A 21,841-nucleotide genomic window follows, 5' to 3' on the forward strand; every position below is an offset into this window, starting at 1 on the left:
TTAGTTTAGTTATTTTTTTTTCTCCATAAAGCCACCTCTCACCTGTTTGACAAGGCCAAGTTCCCCATTCCAAAGCATGGACTTCAGGTAATTTCACTGAAAAACAGTTGACTTAGATAGAGTTGGTTCCGTGAATGACCAGTTTGCTAAAAGCAAATTTGGCAAAAGCCAACTTTCAGAAGACCAGTTCATCTTACTGGTCTTGGATGGTTCTCTGCAGCAATCTTTCTGGAAGGGGCTTAAGTCTACAGAAAGTAAACTGCATTTAAGGAGAAGCCTACCATTTGCTTACATTGGAGTACTAGATTTTTGGGCTTACAAGAAGGACTTGGCATCTGAAATGTGAAAACATGAGATTGACATGCAGCCCAGACAGACTGTCAAATTTGGGGTTAAAGAGCTGTCACGAAAGGACTGAATTAAAATTTCTGTGAAATGAAGTCTTCAAAAAAATCCTCAGTAATTCAGTAAATTGGTCACTTGATGAAATTATGATTTGGCAGACTGCTTTTCATCAAATTGATTTTCTAGAAATTGGTTTTTGGTGAACTAGCTTTCAGTTAATTGTCTGTTAGGGAATTCAGCGAATCAATCATTTGGAAAATTGGCTTTTGGCAAATTGGCTTTCTGCAAATTGATTTTTGGCAAATTGGTCTTCTTATGGCATCATGTACCTCACCTTGCAGCACTTTTCATAGTTAATGTTTTCCATTTGTTTTAGGATTACTGGATGGGTAGTGTTCTCCCCCATTGTACATAAGCATCACCAGGGGAGGGGCACTGTCTGTTTTTATTCACCATTTTATTCTCAGCTCCTGGCACAGTGTCTGGCACAAAGTAAGTACTCAATAAATATATGTAGAATGAACTTTAAAATAACATGTTGCTATAGATCAAAATGGAATAGAAATGAATTTTGGGTACCACTCAGTGGGGCTTAATTACCAGTTATCTAGAGGAACTGATTCTGAGGCAGTTGACTTTAGATAAGTGCCTGTATGAATGCTGTGTATATAAGGTGGTACCATTTTAACTTGGCAATAATAACAATCGCTAACCTTTCTATATCACTTATTTCATGACAGACTTTACAGTTATTAACTCATTTAGTCCTTGCAAAAATTCTGTAAAGTAGAGTCCTACTGTTTTCCTTATTTTATAGATGAGGAAGCTGAGCCATGGTGAGGATAAGAAACTTGCCAAAGGTCACGCACCTGCTTGAACACAGGTGTGTGTTCAAGCTGGCTTGTGTTCAACACTGGCTTCAGCACTATACTAGCCAATATGTTGCAGTTTTCTTGACTCAGGAAACTGAAATTTTGGTCAAAATTAGGTAATGACGAGTGAGCAGTTTGTAACTTCTAACATTTCTTAGGATAGACATGGAGGAATAAACAGGTTATGAGAAAGGAAGGGTATTCCAGGTGTAGTTACTAATGTGATCTAAGAATGCAATTCTGAAAATTGTCATGGAGCATAATGTTTGACGATGGGCTAAATGATGGCTGGACGTGATAGGAAACAGGATTTTTGAGGGAATTTCTGTGTGTCCACTGGCCTTCTGAAAACTCCCAAAATATACAGCATGTATGAAAACAGGGTGCTTGCAGCAAGCACAGCATCAATGCAAAAAGCCCTCTATTTACTGCAACTAAAACAGTGTCCTCGCTGTGCAGTCAGCTGTAAGACAGTTTTTCTAATGTCGCTTTCTTACCAGATTGTTGCTCCAAGTTCCTTCTGTATAGAAATTCTGGAGCTGACTCTAGTTCCCATAGGGTTACCTGGGAGGGAATGAAAGCAATAGAGGTGGGAAAAGGATCAGTAATAACTATGGACAGCAGGGAGTGAGATTCAACAGTTCACGGAGGCCTTGTTACCATTTTTGAAATAATAATGCAAAGCATTAGCTTGCTGTGCAGAAAGAGAGAGAATGAGGACTTACTGCTTTAATGTAAGCCTTTGTATTTATCGTTTCCGGGGGAGGGGTACTTTCATATATACCACGTTTAATTTTTACAACAATTTGCAAATGAAGTATTATTCTTCCTATTTTACAGATAATGAAACAGATTCAGGATGAGTAATTTTCCCAAGGTCTTATATGTATTAAGTGATCTTGGGAAACTAACCAAGATTTACCTTATTTCAAACCCATTGTAATTTCCTGCCCTTGTAGGATATTGTAATGTAGGGGCAATAATGATCGTGTTGAAGAGTGGATGTTTGTTCTCAAGCACACAGCACACAGAATGTGAAGGAAAGCAAAGTTTATGCTAAGGAATAAGTGCTGGTGAATGATACAAAGAAAAGAGATGCCTTGGTGAATAGGGCCTGTTTAATGAAATGGAGTAATGTGTTACCATAGCCATCTGTCAAACATAACGGCAGTATATTGACAGCACAGTCATCTTTGGTTTGAAAATTGGACTGAATGAGAGGCTCTTCCTGAGAACATGTCATCAAATTTATCTCCAAAGATTGGGCATACCTTTGAAAGAGACTTGATACATCAAATGAATGATAAACTACTGTTTCTGTCAAGGTTTCTTTTCTCCGTAAGATGAAAATGTTGATTATTGCTAAACATTTTCTCAAGAATATAATAGCTGCAGGCCAGAATTGAAATGTTCAAGGTGATTCATGCAATCTTTCAGAAAGTTTCATCAGCAGTTCTCATTGGCTTTGCAGGAAATTGTTAATCTCATCAAATTCTATATAGGAAACAGGAATGAATTCATGTGTATTTTTTTCATCACATTATGCTTGCTGGTTTTCTCCTATTGCCACCTATGGGAACTGCTGTCATTAGGCTAAAGGTTAAATATGTCATTAGTCAAATTCATTGTTAAAATTTTTTGAGTTAAATATCAGCTTTTTTTCATATGTGCTAAAATCCTGACTATAACAAAAAGTAAACATACACTTCATTAGATCTGTGCACATTTAAAATTCTAGACAGAGCTAAGGAAGGTATAGAATTTTTTCAGAATATTTAAGAGTCTGATGCATTATTTACTAAGAAATATTTTTTTGAAATAATATTTTCTATTTTGGATGGAGACAGAATTCTGAAAAACACCTTTCTTTTTAGAATTGTCTCTAGTCTTCAGCCATTTAAAAAATTCTCTGAACAGATTTCCTTCTCAAGTCTCCAGATGCATGCACACAATGACATAAATTTGTGACGAAGACTTGTGTGATGATACGGAAACTCAGCCTTTTAACTTTTTTGGGGGAATAATATCAGTAAAAGTTGTACATTTCCTTTTGTCTCTGTATAGATAATGCTGCTTCATTGATTTTGTGGTTTCATCTGTGAAGGAACTAATCTTCCAATCTCTATTATAACTTTTTAATAACATAGCTTAAGTCAGGATTATATGACAGATGAAATTACTTCCAAAGAAAGCAGTAATGAAGAGATTAGTTACTTCCTAAGATTTGGTTTGCTGCAGAATCTTTTAAAAGCAGATCTGACTCAGCTATAAAAAAATGAGGTGTTCTGAATATTTCTTTCCTCTGATTCTTTTGAGGTGATAAGAGAATAGAATTGCTTTGTTTGTTTAAAGAGTGAACAATATTAATTTTTGTATGTGTGTTTGGCTAAAAATGTGGTTGAATAAATAATAGAGAAACTGCTGCTTCGTGCAATTTTTTTTTCAGGGTATGGTAGAAAGGTTGATTAAGTTCTATAGGTTGTTGACAATTCAGAGTTTTAAAAATGTTTATAAAAAATTCAGTATTACCTAACCATTCTTCTCAGTGGACTTCCTTTGGTATTGAAGATAGTTGTAAACATTCATCTCCCTTATGTTTTGGACAATCAACAAAGAATCAGAAACAAGAGTCTTATAATAAATGACCTTAACTACTTACTTTGAGTTGGCCAAGCTTAATGGGTATGAATAGTATTTGCTGTGGAGGAAGTTTGCCAATATTTTGGAAATGTGATTTGTGTGTTGACTACAAGTCTCTGTCTTTACCATTGACCTGATATTAATTTTCAGGTAGATTCAATTTGGGGAGACTTTCCCTCTCCTTATGTCATTAACTCAGATACTATGAACTGTTTGCTTCATAGTTCACTGCATTTCTATTTTATGCTACTGTGTTTTAGATCAGATTTTTGGGTAGTGGTATAAAGAATGGGCTGATGAGGCACAAAATAAGACATAAGGAGACCAGGTAGGATGCTATTACTGACCAGTTAGGACTAGCCAAGAAAGGATAGAGATTTAAACAAATATAATATCAATAGGGGTGATGTTAATAAAATAATCTTTATTGAATGCTTTCTATGTGCTAGGCACAGTGCTAGGTATTGTACATGGATTGTTGCATTTAATATTCACCATGTCCCTATGAAGTGGGTTCCATTCCCATTTTGCAGAGAAGAATGAGGTCTAGAGAGGCTAAACATCACATAGATGTTATGCGGTCAGAGAGTGGTATAGCTGCGATTTGGCTCCATAGTCTACGCACACAACCACCATACAACAGACAGAAATATTTGAGAAGTAGAATTTAGCAACTGATTAGAAGCAGGGAGGATAATGATGGAGAGCTCAGGTGTAAGTCTTTGGACTCTGGGTTGGGCACTCCGGTGAATGATAATGCTTGTCTCTGGGTCAGGGAATACAGAATGAAGAGCACGTTTGGAAGATTAGGGAGTAATAAGTTTAGTTCTGGACATCTTGATTTGAGGTGCCTTTGAGTCACATCAAGAGAGGTCAAATAGGCTATGTGAATCTGGAGCTCTGGCAGGAATCTGGGTCAGAATGCTTGGCATGATGTCTGGCATGGCTGTCAGTGAATATTCGTTGGATGAAATGACAGATGGAGGGGAGAGAGAGAAAGAAAGAGAGAGGGAGTACAAGCACAGAGAATTGCTAATTATAAGAGTACTGTTGGTACTTGGGACTAAGGGAGTGAATAAAATTTCTCAAGAACAGTGTGTCAAATTGAGAAAGAAGAGAACCCAGACTGACTCTGGGGCAAATCAATACTTAAGAGTCAGATAATGGAAGAGGAACTTGAAAAGATGACAGAGAAAGGAACTTTAAGACAATAATATCCCAAAAGCCAAGGAAATGGAAGGATTTTAAGGATAGTATTAATAATATTAAATGCCATAAAAAGAGGCCCAATAAAATAATGATGATAAATAGTTAACACTTGTATGACATTTAACCATATACCAAGCAATGCTGTAAGTGTTTTATATGTATTAGCTCTTCAAGTTATATCTGTGATATAGGTGTTTTTATTAACCATGCTTTATGGATAAGAAAACAGAGAGATGAAATAACTAAAGTAAGTGGCAGAGTCAAGATTGTGAACCCTGCAAGTGACTGCAAAGTTGATGTTCTTAAACCACTGTGATATTCTTGCTCACAGAAGCAGGGGCCAGAATGTATCTACTGGATGTGGCAGTTAGGAACTCATTTATTACTTGGAGAGTGCAGTTCAGCTGGGTAGTGTAGTCTTGAAGCAGGATGCAGTCAAGAGTGCAGGAGACTTCTCTTCCTGGGAGCTTGGCTATAAAGGAGAACGAAAGAGTTGGGAAAAGGGATATCAGAGTTGCAGAATTATTTTTAGGAGAGATTTAGGGGTGTTTACTTGGTGAGATAAAGTGTCTTAGGGGAGAGATTTCGGGATGTAACTGGGGAGAGATGGCAAAGGAAAATACTTGATGATTAGTATTGGGTTCTAAGCACTTTAGGAGATCTTCAACTTGGCCAAGAGTGAGGAACACCTGTCATACAAAAGGAGAGGGTTCACGGTTGGGTAGATATGCATATGGGTTTTTTTTTTTTGATGGAACAAGGAATATATTGATGGAGTTCATACTTCCTTTCAGTTGAAATTGCTTTTTTCATTTGTTTCCATTGCTCCAACCTACTATAGAACATGGAATATGGGAAGTAAGATAAAACTCACCAAAATAGTTATAATAACTTTTTGAATCATTTTTTAGTTAGGTGATCTAACTAGGAATAGATTTTGAGGCAAGTGTCATTGTATTTATCAAAATAAGCACCTTTTAAGAATTTTTAAGTTAAAGATTGTGAAAGGACAAAGTGAATGTTTGATTTACTTAGAGTTATTTAGGTGCTGAATGGAGTCTTAACCCTCAGCCACATTTTTTACCATAGATTGTTCGCATTATTAAAGACATTTTCCCAATTAAATTTGTGAGTGCTAATGGATCATAGGCATTCTCTATAATTTCACACTTAAATGACTAGTTTATCAAAAATAGAATCTGACTCTGGGACATATGTGTTCACACAGATCATCAGTATGCAATTCCTGTTTGTTGTCTGCCATTCCCATAAATAAATGTTTATGATTTTGTAGCGTTTTATAGCTCATGTATTCTTTTGCTCTTGATAACTTTTCACATATTGTGAATTTGTAATACATTTTATTACTGACAATAAGTAATAGAACAGTAATAAAGGAAAATAAGCTAGTGGAATAAATAACAAAAGTAGAAATATGCTAAGAGATGGTTTAGTGAACAACTTCCAATTTCACTTTGAACATGATTATATTTCTGTAAAAGAAATTTACAATAGACACTTGAAAAAATTATTTGACTCCTAGAATTGTGTGTGTGTTTGATACTCAAGAGAAATTGAATGTCTTTGATGCTTTGTGGGAGCTACACACGCAACTTCTTGGCACTGGCAGTGTGCTGCTGAGTCGGTTATCTTGCCTAGTTTTCTCATTTGTAAAACGGGATGCTTATATCTCATAGTGTTACTATAGATAGAATTCAAGTGAGCCCAAATAAAATGTTCGTATGAAGTCAGTTAAGCTTTTATTATCTATTTTATGAGGTCCAGGACGTTGTCTAGTATTCTAAGAGATTCCCAGGGATAGTTAAATGATTTTAAAAAACCTTTCCTGAGAGTCTGCCGAAGTGCTTATTTAATTTAAATTTTATTTTAAATTTAAATTTTTATTTCTTGCATACCAAAGCACAGATACCACTCCAAGCTTACAACAAAAGCAGCCATTCTCTCCTCCACCCTCCCCACCCCCAATATCCTCTGTACTGCTTTCAATTCTTTTTTTAGCTTATGTCTTGTTATTTTATTTCCATCATGTTTCTGTATACTACTCTTTCTTGATTTTTAATTTTAATTTTTAAATTTATATTTATTTCAAAACACTTTAAAACAAAAAAATTAATGATGAGATAATAATTTTTAAATTTTAGACTTTCCTTTGGTTGACTTCCTACTATGGAAGATGACGATAAAGCTTTCATATGTCCCTCTCTCCCACCCACTGCATACCCAGCCACACTCTCCCTCTCTCTCTCTCCTCCTCAGACACATATGTCATGACTTTTGTGAAAATGAACAATAATTGTGTACCTAATTATAAACGTGTAAATATTGTTCATAGCTAAGCCATGTTTATATCTCCTTTCTTGTACAATATTTGTCTTTCATGGAACTAACAATTGCTTTAATTTTTTAAAAATCTGCTTTATCCCCACTGTGCTGCTTTTACTAAGTTTAGCCCCCAAATTTCCCATAGAACTTTGAAATTCTTCTTGACATGGTCAAATACATTGATAACTTGTCAGATTTACGTTTTCCCTGATGACAGCCCTCTCAGACCCTTGCTGGTCCCCACCTGGGACGGACTGCCCTGTGGGCCTGCTGAGACTCCTCTTCAGCATCATGCTGGGAACCCTCTCTGCCTACACCTTCATCTGGGTGCTGCTTTCCATGTCTTCCTCCTTCTTGGATGGAGGTTGGATGTAGCATTATAAGTGGAAAATAATTTTCTCTTTGAATTTTGATGGAATGCCTCTTTTGTGTTTTTTTTTTCTAATACATACCATTCTTCCCCTGCAATTTGTATGTTGAGTGAATAATGAACTTAGATTTAGCCACATACCTTCAAGGAGCTCTGAGTTTGGAGAGTGGGTGGGATTTAGAAAGAAAAGGTTAATATTTGTATGTTTACCATATGTCAGGCAATAGTATAATATACTATCTAATTTAATCTTCGTAACATTTAACTGTATAATAAAGCAACTGAAGCTCAGAGAAGTTAAGTAATTGCCAAGATTACTCAGACATATAGAGATTTAAATACAAGTGTCGTTGGAGTACATGTGTTTCTCTTCCAACTACACTCAATAGCATCTTATTTTATCTCATTAAGTATTTTGGTTATAGTATTGCTTGGGGTTTAGAGCCTGGTTTCATATCTGCCTCTTTCTACCTGAATTATGAGTTGATATGTGTAAAGTGCTTAGAGAAATATAATAGATGTTGTATAATGTTAGCTCTTAGCTGACGTCATTATTAAGATTGGTTTGGGTACTGCTGTCCCCTTCTCCCATTCTGTTTGCCTAGTTAACGTCTCATTCTTAAAGTTATCATTTTACTTTCACTTCCCTAGTAAAGCCATTCTAACTGGAAAAGCTTCACTCCCTCCAAAACTGGATTAATTTCAATTCACCTTTCACATTGTTACCTTACGGAACTTAGTGTGTCTCCTTCATATTGTAGTCTGTAATTATATATTTTTGTGAGTATTTGTTTCAAACCTGTTTTCCCTATTGAAGTCTAAGCTCCATGTCTGTTTTGCTCACTTTTGTACTCATGGAACCTAGCAAAAACTCAGAATATATGTATTTTATAAATATTTGTTAAAATATTGGTTGCATAAATGAACACTGAGCATAGGCAAATCTGTTTTTTCCCTTTACTGAAGAAATATATATTTAATAGAGAGTTAAAGAGTAATAAACAATAACTGCTATCATCTTTTCCATGTTTCCTATGTATCTAAGTGTAGGGAGAAACCATTCAGAGATGGTGCAGTTTGTTTCATCATTAGTGGGTTGTGAAGTCAGTTTAGTGGGTTGTGACCAGCTTTAAAAAATGACATGAATGAAGAGAAAATATGAGTACATCACATATGATAAGGGGAAAGTGCTGTCTTATGAAACATCTGTTTCAGATTTCATGTATATCTGTATATCTGCACACACACATGATTATATCAAGTGGGTTGCATTGTAATAAAAATATTTTTTATTGTGAATATGGTCAAAAATTCTTGCCAAGTCAATTGCTTTAGAGCAGAGATTGGCAAACTTTTTTCTGTAAAGGCCTAGCTAGTAAATATTTTCAGTTTTGTGATCCATGTGGTCTTTGTCACAACTACTGGACTCTTCCATTGTAGCATGAACGCAGCCTTAGGTAATGAGTAAAGAACCGGACATGGCTGTTTCCAGTACAACTTTACAAAAACAGAAGTCTGGGTGGCTTTGACCCAAAGGCCACAGTTTGCTGACTCCTGCCCTAGGGAGATGGGTTGTCAGGGAAGCTTTTATCCCTCTCTCCACCTTGTTAGTTGAAGGAGATAATCTGATTAATCTGATAATTCTGATTAATCTGATGGGTCAATAGGGAAAACAGATTTGAAACAAATACAAAAACACATAATTACTAACTGTGATATATATGAAGGAAAAGCAGTAAGTCCTATAAGTTTACAATGTGAAAGGTGAATGGAAATTAATCTTGTGTTGGAGTGAGGCTTTTCTAGTTGGAATGGCTTGGTGGATGGGAGAATAGGGTACCTCAGGCTCTTATTCTCTTGATTTTCCTTGTATTCCTGACTATGTGATAGAATTGAAAAAGATTGGGCAGTGCTTTCCTCTCTGTAAAGAAGAGCTTGTCACTCTCTCCGCAAGGCCTTTGCCTCTGTCTTGTATGTTACATGCTGTAAAATGGTGTATGTGACCTGAGCCCCCTAGAGTCGTGTCACCTCTGCCTGGCAAGTGGCTTTAGAGTCTGCACTACGATTCTGCCTCTCTCCTGAGTGGGTTTTAAGGATCCGAGTTAGAGTGTTAGCAGGATCCAGAGTTAGGTCTGTTAGCAGACCACTTAGGTCTAAAGTTCAATCCATGCTCTCAAATCTGACTGTTAATAGAAAGACGTGAATTTTAAACTGATTGGGTGTTTGTCTAGATTGAGTAAAATGGACTCTATGGTTACAAGTTCTTTGTAAGAATACTTTACAATTTAGAACCCAGAGAGATGAGTTCAATTCTCTGAACTTCCAACATTAAGAATTGGGTATTCAAACTATATTTCAAAAGCAGGAAGAAAAAAAAAAAGAAAATTTGATTTCTCTTTATCTCTCTCTGGAATAATACATATCTCTCACTTCAACTAACCTGAGAAATATGACACCCTAAAGTGATTCTGATTTGGAATGAGAGGAATGGAATATACTGAAAATAACTGCTTCAGAAGGGTGTGGCAGATGTTATAGATTGGCTGTACCAAATTCTTTTATAATCCCCTCCCTTTCTTTTCTTCCACTAGAGTAGTAGAAATCTTAAGGATTCATGTTCCTTAGACTCCCTTGAAGCTAGGTCGAGCCATGTAATGTAGATGAGGTAAATGAAATAAGTGTTTCTTTTCCCCCATCTTTCTGGATGAGATGGTTCCTAGCAGGTGCCTGCAGGTGCAGTGCCATTTTGCACACACGAACAGGAAAACTCCCTGCCAAGGGTGCTGGCACAGGAGATGGAAGGAGTCTGTTTGCTTGATAACATCATTCAGCCTTTCAACCGCCAACCCTTAGACTTCTTGTTGCATGATATAAATAAATTCTCATGGTTTAAATGACTTTTAGTCAAATTTTTAGTTATTTAGTGGTAAACATAATCCTAACTGATACCAAAAGAAGCTCAGCATGTTAGATGAAAATTGTTATTATAAAATAATGTTCAGCGGACATAATTTAGGTAGTGAAGGGGGAAAAAGCATTGGTTTGAAATTTAATAGTTTGAATGAATAAGTTCTAAGTAGTTTGTAATACTAAACCTTTATTCCTTTAAATGCAAGAAATCATGGCGGGGCTCTTAGAACTCACAATTGTAGCAGTTTCCAAACTAGAGAAAATTCAAGATCTCTTCATTCACAATGCCCATCAAACACCTAATATGTATCAGATATGTGCCATAAGCGCATGTTAAATGAATAATTGAAAATGCCATTGAAGGAATAAATGACTGTGAAAGTTGTTTCTTGTAGGAAGTATCATAGATGACCTTGTCAAGAATATTTAAAAACACATATCAGGAAAGTTGTAGAAGTTTTTATACTTATTTCTGTTGGTATCAGTAACTTTGAACGACAGATGTAGACCCTGACATGAAATGATTTTAATGTTTCAAAAAGATATGATCTTGTCTGTTGTGAAAGTAGGAAGGACAATTTATTTAGTCTGAGAGTGTGTGAATAAAATAAACAAATGGAAACATGATCTTTAGATTTTATTATGAAAGTTGAAATTAATTTCTAAAATGTCTATACTTGCGTCAAATTATTCTCTGGAACTGAAAGGGAAACAATGTAACATAATATTAGGAAGCACAACGACATTTTAGAATATAAAATGATGACTGATGAGTGGTTTTGACTCTGTTTTACAAGTTTGGGAGGAGTCAGAGTTGTATCTTTTCTTATAAAACTATAATTGTGAGTATACGCTTTCCTGAATTTTATGAGTCATGCTAGTGAGTTATAGAGCCTGAGGAGGTCATGAGAACCCTTGGATTTTCAGCCAGTTGATCAGAAGTGTGGGTGTCCTGGAGACCACCTGAACTTGCAGCTGGCATCTGAAGTCAGAGCAGTCTAGTGAAGGACTGAACCCTTAACTTGTAGGGTCTACGCTAACTCCAGGTGGTTTGTGCCTGAATTGTATTGAAGGATATTAGTTTGTTGAAATGGAATACTGTCCATAATAAATGAGTGGTGTTTGCAGCCCAGTAGTAGTCTCAGATTGTATCCTGTCTGCCATTAGGTTGACTTTCCTGGGAAACTCTCTCCTTAATGGAGATTAGTTTGCAGGAGATTTTTTGGGTAGTATTCTTAGGATCAACAGTTTTTGAAGGGAAGATGAGAGTAGGATTGGGCAAGGGGAGGATTCAAGCTGTGATGCAGTCTTAACAGAAGACTCCCCTCTCCCTACAGAGTCTTTTAAAGGTAGGATGACTCCTCAAAGCTACGCCAAGTTAAGGTAAGAGACGTGGACCTTGACACCACTGTATTCTATGTAGGCCACCCAAGGCGAGGGTATGACAATGGTTGAGACGTTTCTCTTTGACTGAAGCAATCTTAGAAGGAAGTTGCCAACTGAGGATTGCCTGTCAGTAGCACACTCAGAGGCTGGGATAATCTTTTTTTCATTCCTGAAGGGGAATCTGAGCAGCGTATCACAGAACCCAACACAGTCCATTTCTTATGCTGCTCAGATTTCTTCCTAAAAGGTTTGGAAGTAGCTCCTCTAGGTTTCAAAGGGGAAGATTATTGGGAGAAACTACAACCCCCCTGCCTGTTGCAGATGGTCTTGCAATTGAACCTCATCCTCTACCATGTTTAATACCCATTTTATATTGCCCTCACTCTCAGCTAGAACTTGTGGTCTTATTGGCTTACGTGGTGGCATGGCTCATCCTTGAGGGGTTTGAGCCCTTGATTAATAGAGTTGTTTCCCTTGTCTGTTTACCTTCAAAACCAGGCAAAGAGCACCACAACATCCCAAATGGATGAACAGGTGTCAAACATAACATTCCTTACTCCTAGTATATAACAGTAGTTCTGCCTACCCTTGACAGTTATCCTTGCAAGATGGCGACGTCTTGCCTGCTGATCCTTGAGTACAAATTGCCTGAAATACCCAGATGACCACATTCTGTAGTTCAGTGGAACTCTTGCTGAAGATTCTAGTATAAACAGTATCCTATTGGGAAACAGGAGCTCAGAATCCATTGAGCCTAGAATTGAAGATATGGGAAGTACATTCCCTAATGTGTACTGTGAGTGATTGGAAGCAGGAGCCCCTTGGCTCCCAGACAAAAGCAGTCATCCTATTGGGGACCTGGAACCATATAAATATTATTGATTCCAAGTATATAGTGCATCCTGGAAGATGGTGCACCATATTCAGAAATTACCGCATTTAAACATGCTTCAGCTGTGACTTCAACAGGCTGTCCCATTGCTTTACGAGGTCAGCAGTTTCAGGATGGTGTGGTATGTGATATGACCAGTGAATTCCACAGTCCTTACCTAAGTATAAATACATACCTTCTTTGCTGTAAAGTGAGTCCTTTAGTCTGATAGGAAGTTATATGTGATCCCAGGCTGGTGGATAAACCCTCTAAGAGAGGTGCAGGCTAAGGTACTGTAGGCAGGAAAGGCAAGCCAATACCCAGAATTTGTCTTTATTTTCATTAAAATGAATTTCTGCTCTTGCCTGGGTGAAAGCGGTCCAGTGCAGTCTACTTGCCACCAGGTGGCTGGGTGGTCTTTTCAAGGAATGGTGCTGTATAGAGGACTCAGCACTGGTCTTTGGTGTTAGCAGGTTGGGCTTCCTTGGCAAGTAGGGGCTTAAGTTACTGCACTCATGCAAGGCCCCTTTCCCTGACACCAAAGGTACTCAGTTTATGTGCCCATTGCACCAGCACTGGGATGGCGGATTATAGGGAACAGTTGATATTAAGTGATTGAATCATTTTGATTACCTCATTGTTTAGTGACTCTTCTGTGGGGGTTGCTTTCTGGTGGGCATTAACATGTAAAACAAAGATTTTATACTTCATACCCACTCTTACATGTCCATTTATATACCTCTACTTTCTCTTTCTCCAACCCTGGTACCAAGTTTTGCAGGTTGGGTTCCCGGGAAGTAGAGTCCTAAATGGAATTAGTGTGGGGGAGGTTTATTAGGAATGCTTGTGGGATTTATGTCTGTGGATGAATGGGGATGGAGGGAAGCAGGATGGGGCAGAAGGAAATGCTGAGCTGCTGTAATGAAGTCTGAATGGAGGCCTCAACTGACCATTTGGGGAGTTATGAAGATGGAATGAGCTGGGGAGAAAGGGCTAGGCCTAAATATACACACACTTGTCATTTATTGGATATAGGATTCTTAGGACAGAGATATGACTTTGGCCAAGGTGGCTTTCTTTAGGTATGATAATTCCCAAAGGGGGTTATAGCCTAGGGCTGGCCATCTGCCCAAGTAACTAAAAATTGGATGATAAATTTAAATTCTTCATTCCTGAAGGGGAATCTGGATGGCACAACACAGTGTCCACCACTGTAGAAAGTTGGAGGCCTTTTCCAATTTGAATGACTGCAGTCCCTTTTAATGCAAGTTACATCCATAATTTGAAGCAGACTTCTTTATGGCTGGAGCATCGCTGTATACTGTAGGAAAACACCCTTAAGATTCTTAGTAGCCATTTATCTAATTGAGACATTCTACTGGGTACTATTTTAAATCTTTCTGAGGTCTTAGGAAAGGGTCATACAGCCACACCCTGAGTCAGTCTTTGCTCTAAGGCCATTTCTTACTTTATTTATTTATTTGTTTGTGTTTATTTATTTATTTATTTGCTGGGGAAGCTTGGGATGGGAATAATAAGTCCAGCCTAGCAATTCCAGGGCTCTCTGTATATCCTGTATATTCTGTTTGCAAACCGATCAATTCCTTGTTTATAATCTCTCTCTTCTTGTACCTTATACATAGCTCAAAGAAGGCAATGGCCACTTTCAATAGTCTGCCTAATACATTAGCTGGAGCCACATATCTTCTAGGTACATTATCTAGCTTCTAAGTTACTTCAGGTAAGAGTTTTATCAATTATTCCCACATTATACACCATGAGTTTCTATATTTTTCCAGATTCCAGTAAGAATCATCACTGCCTCTCAGGCCCCACTAACATTTGGTTCATCGTTCTTCCAGCCATCCTTCCTCCTTTTCTAGCCTCTACTCAACCTATTCACCACGTGATCCCAAATACAATGATGTATGTTTATGTTTTGTTAAGTCAGTACTCCACTTCTAGTTACGCATTTCTGTATCAATTATTTATTTCTGCATAAAAAAGCACCCCCAAACTTAGAAGCTTAAAACAACAACCTATTTACTTACTCATGATTCTGCAATTTGACTTGGTACAGCTGGGTGGTTCTTGTGCTGAGCTTTCTTGGGGTCATTGGTGTGGCTGCTGTAATCTGGCTGCTCCACTGGGAGTATGTCTGGCTGTTAATCTGGGTTGTTGGCTGGAGGGGAAGGGTGTTATTTACAGGTTCTCTCTTGCAGGATAGCCTGGGTTTTTTTAAATAGTCACTGCAGACATTCAAGAAGATGAGAACAGAGTTCTAAAGTTTGAGTCTGATACTTGGAAGTTCCTAGCTCTACTTTACCACATTCTGTTGGTCAGAGCAAATCACAAGCCAGCCCTCGTTCAAGGGGTTGGGAAATAAAACCTACTTTTTGAGGAGTGAAACATTAAATATTTTGTGGTCAAATTTAATCTCTATATTTAAAAATAGTGTTAGCTATTTTTGACTCTCTCCCCAGGCCATGTCTCTTATAGTCATCTTTTCCTTCATCTACTTCTTTAACCACTTATTCAGTGTAAATTTGACAACTATTTATGGGATACCTAATATGTACCAGGCATTGTGATGAGCATTGGAAATCTAAACTTCAAAAACTGATGAAATTATAAACATCTCTTAAAATTGTAAAATTCTGAGCACTCTGTTATAGTTTTGCTCTTGAGTTTTAAGTGTTTTATCATTGTGCAAAGCTTATAACATATGATTCAATTGAGCTACTCAGCTGCAAACAGAAGTTATAAAAGCGAATGAAATGTCAAGATGAACCATACCTTCCTGTGAATGAATTTTTCTAACTTCATTTGTAGGATAACTTGGTTTCAGAACACATAAATTAATAAAAAGCAAGCAAAGACTTGTTTTTCTTAAAAATAAAGCTGAACAAAAGGCCTTACCTTTTGTTCAGCTTTATTTTAAAGGGTAAGCTGTTTTTTGTTTTTTTTTTTAATGATTCATAGGTCCCTTGGATATCCAGGCATCTATAACTGCTGTATAACCAGCCCTGATGGGCCATAAATAGAAGTTCTCTCTCTGGATGGAGAATTCTGATCACTCAGGAGGACTCCAGGCTCATCTCAAACATGATATCCTTCAAAGGACTCTCTGACCATCCTCACCTTTCCCCAAGAGTTAGTTGCTTTCCCTTTGTGTTATTATAGCAACTAGTATAGCACCCTAGTATAACATGTATGGCATATTTTGAACTATTTGTTTGGTTTATGTAACTTAAACTATGATCTTCTCAAGAGCAGGGTCTTACTTTGCATTCTCTGGATCTAACCTCACATATGGTAGACACGTAACATCTTTGTTAAATATACGAATACGGGATGTGAGAGCTTGCCATATGTGAATTATGATGATGTTATAAATTACTCCAGTTGCTTTATCAACTGTTGGAGTGCCGGAACTACCTCCTAGTCATAGAAATTCAAAGTTAACAAACACCTTTGAGTCAATCAGATCAGTATTTTTTTCTATTTTATATAACTGAGTAAAAAGACTCAGAGGGTTTAAGAGACTGCCTGAGGTAATACAGTCGATTGTAAAATAAGGACAAAGCCAGAGAATTTGATTGCCAGTTCTTTTCACTCTACCAAGGTGCCCTCTCATCCTAGGATTCCTGATTTAAGGTCTCATTTTTAATTGGGTAGGATCTTCTCCAGTGCTGCTCAAAGTAACTATAGCTGACTTGCTTTGAAAAATATGAGTGTGTTCTTGTCAGCATGGACTTTCCCTAATTGATTAGTTAGCTCTCCAAGTCGCTGTCTCCATTTTAGAAAATCTGCTGTTTTCAAGGGACAAGCCTTGGCATTTCAGTAAGATATATCTCTCTCATTCTGAACCCACTGTATCTTTAGTGTACAGAAAATGCTAAATAAAGATCTGTTGCCAAGTTTATTCATATTCTTGAAATACAGCTAGGTTATAAAAAGTCAGCAGTAAAAGTGTGAAGGTGATACAGGAAAAAAAATGTAGGGTGAGAGAATGGCCGTGTCCCAGGTCTCAGCTGAGTCCCTGGGGTGCATCCTGCCAAGTGTGGGTCCTTGGATTTGCACAGGAAAGAATTCAAGAGTGAGCCACATTTGAGTAAAGGTAGATTTATTTAGAGAGATACATACTCCATAGACAGAGTGTGGGCCAACTTGGAAGGCGAGGGAGCAAAAGGATGAAAGGCACAGTGTTGCTAGTTTTTATGGGCTTGGTAGCTTCATGGGCTAACAAGTGGGAGGATTATTCCAACTATTTTTGGGAAAGGGGCTGAGATTCTCAGGAACTGGACCACCGCCCACTTTTTGACCTATTATGGTTAGGCTTGGAACTTCCATGGCACCTGAGGGAGTGCCATTTACCATGTTAATGTATTACAATGAGCATATAATGACGCTCAAGGTCTACTGGGAGCCAAATCTCCTGCCGTCTTGGGCCTCAGGGCCTGTTGAGAGTTGAATTTTCTGCCACCTTCATGTTAAATGCTGTGTCGTTTCTTGAATGGCTGTGACCTGCTCCCTTTCTTCCTATCTCAGAGGTGGGAAGGGAGAGGTCTTATAGATGTGATCGTCTGTTTGGCATGATAAGAAATTAATTTGAATGGTAGGATACAGAGCTAGTTTATAAAAAGCATGGAAAGAGGGAAAGGTTGCTGGAACACTGGACTGTTTGTGCATATGATGGCCATAGACTGTCATACTTTTTTATGTTGGGTTAAAGAGAATTATAAATTTTCCACAAGGGATTGGTATGAGCAAAGCAGGATATTGCTAAGATTAATTTGGCGATTTATGTAGAGAGACAAAGACAAAAAGTGAAATACTAATACACATTCACACACACACAGGATCTTACTGTAATTAAGTATATAGGTCATGAAGATACGTTCTAAGACAGTAGGAAGAATGCAGAGATAAGATCTCAAACCTTGATTAATTTACCCAGTGTTTTATTTTCCAGTTGTTCCATTAGTTTTCAGAATCATTTCTCTTTTCTTGCTTTTCTTACCCAACTTTCACTTTGAAATACTGGTCGTTTCTGAGATACTTAATGAATCTATTGAGAAAACCACCATCTATTTCAGTGCAGTGGAGGAGGAATAGGTACTGGAAGCCTTCATATAGGCAAAGTTGATTTAGATTTGTTGGTGTTATTACTGAGTTTGGTCCATCTTTCCTCCCTCACTGGTGATGCTGGGAGACTTTCTTAGTCTTTTTTCCAGGTCAGAAAAAAACAATGAGAAAAGGAAAGAGTCTGTATGTCTATGTTTGAGGAGTAGGTGGTGAGGGGTGGGGCTACAGGAGCTCATGGAAGAGGATAAAAAATTATGGCTATTGGTTAGATATTTTTTATTATGCACTTTTCTCTTTTCCCCCCTATTGTGGCTGAAGGCTACTAGGGAGAGGAAGGGCCTTTATTGGATTATAATAAGCATTCTTGTTTCTCACCCCACTTAATGAATCACTCAGTAAGTAAGATGTGTGATTCTTTGTGATCCCATATCTATCTGTAGATTTTCAATTCTGGATAAGCCAATTCCTGGGGAGTAAACCTCCTCTGCTCTTAAATCTTCTATTTTTTTGATACTATTACAAGCCTAGAAATTCTTCACAATTGTCCTGTGAATTGAGCTACTTTTTTTTCCTCCCCAAATGAATCCTTTATGAAAAATCATTTAAGATTTTTTATTTATTTAAAAAATAGTATTAACTGGTTTTAAGCAGATTTTTCAACCAATAGAGGAATTAACCATTAGATTACTGTAAGCATAAAGCCTCACAGGGCATTGAAAGTATCATATTAAAACTTGTGTTTATATTTTAATTAAATTAGCAGAAGGTGACATAAGAATAAATAAGGATTGGCAACTTTTTCTCTCAGTGGAGTGTCACCAGGTGGCAGTGTCTCAGTAGATCAGCATATTCAGCCTTACTGGTCCCAAAACGGAATTTGATTTATCTACCTAGAGATGATAAGCCTCATACTGACCCAGCTCATAAGATACTCATTTCACCACCACTTCATCAGAACTTTTATTGAGGTATCTACTAACACCAAATCCAATGGTGAATTTCCTCCCCTTAAGTTACTCACATTCTCAGCAATATATGACTCAGCTAATTGCTCTCTTCTTAAAACTTAGTATGTGGCTGTTAGAACACACCGCCCTGGCTTTTCCTTGCTTGCACAGCATTCTCTGCTTGATCCATTTACAGTAGGGTACTCAGAGTTCAGCCCCTAGCCCACTTTCTTCTCTATTTTTGCTCTATTTAGACAATCTAATCTAAACGCATTACTTTAAATGCAGTCTATATGTTGATGACTCCCAGAGTTCTATCTACATGCCTGCCCTCTCCATGAGCTACAAGACTTGTATATCCAACTACCTGCTTGTGGTCTCAAATTGGATATCAAATGAGCATCCCAAATTTAAGTCCAAAAGTAAGCACTTAATTTCTAGCCTCCACCACCCTTGGTAACTGGCTCTTCCCTCTTCTTTTCCATCTCAATGAATTTGTGATTCTTTTTTCCCCCCTCATCCCCCAAATCTAGTCCATCAGCAAGTCCTATCAGCTCTACCTTCAAACTAGATCCCCAATTCAAGTGCTTCTGCTCAGTTCTCATCACCACCTAGATCTGAGGATGTCTTGTTAGGTAGAGTTACTTTTATTATATGTCTTTTTCTGTTGCTTCTTTTTGCCAGTATATTATGTTCTTTGCTCACTACATATATATGTATATATGTGCATGCATATTTATATGCATAATGTATAATAACTGTATACTTATGCATATATGTACATACATATATCTCTGTCTGTCTGTCTATCTATCTATTTATCTACCTATCTAAACTTTTGGCCTAAATTTTATTTGTCATTTTGGCTAAATTTGTTAGCCCAGATTCCTTTAGTTTCATATTTACCTAGTCTAATCTTTATTTTAAAACTTTTGAAAGCTTTTTGTTTTAGGTGTGCTCTACTAGACAATATTTTGTTGGGTATTTTTAAAAATCAATTTTGAGTCTCTGTTTCTGAATTGATTTATTTATCCCATTTGTGATTTTTGTATTACCATTCTCCTAAGATTTATTGCTTGATATCATTTCATATTTTTCCAGTGACTTATTTTTTTCCCCTCCTTTTCTTGTTTTCTATTACACATATCAAATTTATTTCTTTTGGCTTAAAATTATATATTCTATTTTGTCCTCACTCTGGTTGCCCCTGTTATGCCTGTTGCCCTTTGCACTGGTACTAATGTTTATTTACCCTAAACAAGTTCTTTATCTTATTAGTATCTGTATTGTTAATCTTAATGAGACAAGTACTTTAATTTACTCATGTCTTTTTTGGTCTCTCTCTCTCCACCTTCATCATAGTAATATAGCTGAGAGTATTAGTTGTGGGTAATAGATGCATTTTTTCTTCTTTAAAATTTTAAACCTTAATTTCTAGACAAAAAGAAACTCTGAGAAGATATGTAATTACCCTTACTTTTCATGTCCTTCTCGTACATCCTGAATTAAAATCCTGCCTGCCTTCTTTCCTTCCTTCCTCTCTCTCTCTTTTTCTTTCTTGTATTTTTGCTGGTAGTATTTAATGTGGATTTCTGTGTGGCACACCTTCTGAGACTCTGCCTAAAAATATTTTTATTACACCCTCATATTTGAATGACAGTTTTGCTATGTACAAAATTCTAGGTTCAGAGTTCTTTTCCTTCAATTTTTAAAATTACTTCGTTGACTAGTTGCATCCTATAAAGGACCTGAGAAGTCTAAGGACAATAAGCTCCTTTTTCTATTGTGACATACTCTTTTATCCTAGAAACATTTTAAATTTTTTGCTTTGAAATGCCCTATAATAAGTATTGGCATCAAGTCTTACTTTGCTGGTACTTTATGAACCTTCCATTTGAGATCTGTTATCTTTCTTGAATTCTGGGAAATTTATCTCCATATTTCTTCAAATATTTCCTTTTTTTTGTTTGTTTTTACTGTTTTCTTCTTTTGAGTCTCTTGTTATTCAGTTTTAGCATTTCTACTTTTATTCTCTTAACTTTTCTTCATATTTTCTATTTATTTTTTTCCTCGACTTTTGGGAGAGTTCCAAAATTTGATATATTTTTAAAAACTGATATTGTGACCACCTTATACTATCTATTGTACTCTTTATTTCAACTATATTTTTAAATGTTTCCACATAGTTCTTTCTTTTTATGAGTTTTTAACTCTTTTGTGTTACTAATATGTTCTTTTATCCTCTTAAGTATGTGTTGATTTTAAATTCTTGGTCTGATTCCCCTCAAAATTATGTTTTAGATTCCTTTGTTTCTTGGCTTTTATCAGGACAAATGTAGGTCTTTCTGAGTCATTATAACTTTCTGTGTATATTGGATAGGTAACCAGAAAACCAGGTTTAATGTCTAATGCTGTCACTTTTCAGCTGTTTAACTTTGGACAGATCTCTTAAACTTCTAGAACTGGAATCTCTTATCTATAAATTGAAAGGGTTGGCATTTATGATCAATTAGATACCTTTCTTTTCTTTTCAGTTTTATTGAGGTATAATTGACAAATAAAATTGTAAGATATTTAAAGTGTACAATGTGATGATTTGATATGTGTGTACCTTGTGAGAAGATTCCCTCCACTGAGTTAACACATCCATCATCTCATATATTTTTTACCTTTTCTGTTGTTTGTTTTGGTGAGAACGTTTAAGTTCTACTTCTTTACCAAATTTCAATCATATAAGACAGTGTTATCAACTGTGGTCACCATGTTATACATTAGATTGTCATTCTTACTCATCTCATAAGTAAAAGTTTGTAACTTTTACCAGCCTCTCCCTATTTCTTCCCTGGCAACTACCAGTCTA

General features: G+C 36.8%; 1 long non-coding RNA gene across 16 annotated transcripts in view; it reads left to right on the top strand.

Moving 5' to 3' along the window:
* Positions 1-21,841, top strand: part of LOC105068683 (uncharacterized) — a 194,464-nt gene that overhangs the window by 22,068 nt on the left and 150,555 nt on the right. For 6 of the 16 annotated variants that reach the window (XR_012511687.1, XR_012511682.1, XR_012511688.1 and 3 more), the window contains exon 2: positions 32-87. The exons of the other annotated variants lie outside the window; for them this stretch is intronic. This is a non-coding gene — a long non-coding RNA (uncharacterized LOC105068683). The remainder of the gene's footprint in view (positions 1-31; positions 88-21,841) is intronic. 16 annotated transcript variants of the gene reach the window in all.

This window comes from Camelus bactrianus, chromosome 2 (genome assembly GCF_048773025.1).
Source record: "Camelus bactrianus isolate YW-2024 breed Bactrian camel chromosome 2, ASM4877302v1, whole genome shotgun sequence".
In the NCBI taxonomy this organism is placed as follows: domain Eukaryota; kingdom Metazoa; phylum Chordata; class Mammalia; order Artiodactyla; family Camelidae; genus Camelus; species Camelus bactrianus.